Source organism: Zingiber officinale, chromosome 1A (assembly GCF_018446385.1).
Source record: "Zingiber officinale cultivar Zhangliang chromosome 1A, Zo_v1.1, whole genome shotgun sequence".
Taxonomy (NCBI): domain Eukaryota; kingdom Viridiplantae; phylum Streptophyta; class Magnoliopsida; order Zingiberales; family Zingiberaceae; genus Zingiber; species Zingiber officinale.
This window is the reverse complement of record NC_055987.1, coordinates 15,487,764-15,490,166: the sequence shown is the minus strand read 5'-3', so window position 1 is coordinate 15,490,166 and position 2,403 is coordinate 15,487,764.

The following is a 2,403-nucleotide window of genomic DNA, read 5'->3' as shown; positions in this document are numbered from 1 at the left end:
TCATGAAGGTATGACAATTGTCTAGGAAGTTGAATTCAATTATAAACTGAAATGTCAAAATCTCTCCAAAGCCTGTGTAGATTCAGACAAATATGGTTGTCCATGCCAACTGCTTCGCTCTTTCATAAAAGTCAATATTGACTTTGAAAAATATGCCCCAAGAAATTATAGAGGAAGGATTATTACTCTATTTACTTTAATAGATTATAAACTTCTACATAAAATTTGGGTAGACAACTTGGATTCCACTAAAGACTTCCCAAAGAAATTGGGTGGTATTATAGTACACGTCCTTGAAGAAGAAGAAATATTTGTTATTTGGACATTTGAAGCTCCCTACTAGAGTGGATAAATCTGAAGATAAAACTAGTCAAACACTCAATCAAGATAGACATCCATGAGATAAATGATCTTCAATTAAAAATTGAAGAATATCCCTCCGATCTTGATCTGGAGTAGGCAACACTTCCAACACCAGCAGATCAACTTAAGCATTGATGCTCTTCGCTCCAAGGAAGTAATTGGCTATGGGATCAATATGAAGATCTAGACAATTTCATACCAGTCAGAGAAACCTACACTCAAAAGTTCAGTTAGACAAAATATATGCTCAAGCAACTATCACAGCCTGAAAAGATAAACACACAACCTTTAAGCCTTATTCATAGGCCCAATTACTTAACTTTGACCTAGCTTAAAGCAAAAGTTGTTGAAACTTCAGAATAAAGAGCTTTAGAATCAATGATTTTTTGTTTCCCTATTACTATCTTAGAAGACATATCCACATATGTTAGAAGTACGACAGAAAGATCAACTTTCCAAACATTCCTGGACTTATGTGAAATACTCAAGAGATTCCATACAAACCCTCATGAAGGTATGTCAATTATCTACGAAGCTGAATTCAATTATAAACTGAATGTCAAAATCTCTCCAAAGCCTGTGTAGATTCAGACAAATATGGTTGTCCATGCCAATTGCTTTGCTCTTTCATAAAAGTCAATATTGACTTTGAAAAATATGTCCCAAGAAATTACAGAGGAAGGATTATTACTCTATTTACTTTGATAGATTATAAACTTCTACATAAACTTTGGGTAGACAACTTGGATTCCACTAAAGACTTCCCAAAGAAATTGGGTGGTATTATAGTACACATCATTGTAGAAAAAGAAATATTTGTTATTTGGACATTTGAAAGCTCCCTACTGGAGTGGATAAATCTGAAGATAAAACTAGCCAAACACTCAATCAAGATAGACATCCATGAGATAAATGATCTTTAATTAAAAATTGAAGAATATCCCTCCGATCTTGATCCGGAGTATGCAACACTTCCAACACAGCATATCAACTTAAGCATTGATGCTCTTCGCTCCAAGGAAGTAATTGGCTATGGGATCAATATGAAGATCTAGATAATTTCATACCAGTTAGAGAAACCTACACTCAAAAAATCTACCGGCCAAAAGACATGGGCACCAAATTTTTTCTTTTTATTTTTTCTACCCAACATACAACCTTCTACCAATATTATCAGGAGAAAGCAGAAATGTGAACAACAAATAAAATAGCCATCTCAGCAAGATCAGTAATATCCTACAGGCATGCTGTAAACAGAGCTAATACCTCAACTCAAGGTACTATCTCCAAAGCCCATCTTTAGACTTAGTGCATGAACATAATCTTGACAATATGATGGAACCATAGCAACATATGTAAGCTATGATGTCAACCCACAACAATTTGTAAGCCATGACGCTAGCTAGCATTAGTTCTCTACCGATAGAAACTGCAACTCAAAGGATTCTCCACTATTTGCTACAACTCATCCTTCACTAATGCCGCCTCCCTTCTTTATTCCCCTCTCACGAGGATAGCTTCTTTCCATCACCCTCTGTCCCACTCTTTCTTCTCGACTACAAAGACAGCTCATAGTTCCCTTTCCTTCTCTTCTAAGCAATCCTCCTAGCCAGCTCATTGTCCTTTTTTCCTTCTCTTCTAAGCAAGCCTCCTAGTCAACACACCCTATAAAAGACCACACCAGCATCTTAGCTGGAGTAGACGAAGCAAGAGAGAATAAGCAAGTGTGCTAGTGTGTGTGCAAGTGTGCTTTAGCACAAGTGTGATTTTAGTTTTCTATATGTAAAAAACGGCAACAAATATTAATTAAATAATAAGGTTAAATAGAGGAATAACCTTAATAAAATTTTTTAGAATTTTTAAGAATTTTCTGAAAATTTTTCGGAGGCTGTATAGTATAGGTTACATGGATAAATATTGGATCACGGGAAAGCCTATTTAGGCTACCCCATTGAACGAGGAAAAGTTTTATTTTTCTTTTCCTTTTCTTTTTCTTTTTTCTTTTTCTTTTCCCTGTCGTCGTGCCATGCCCGAACTTCT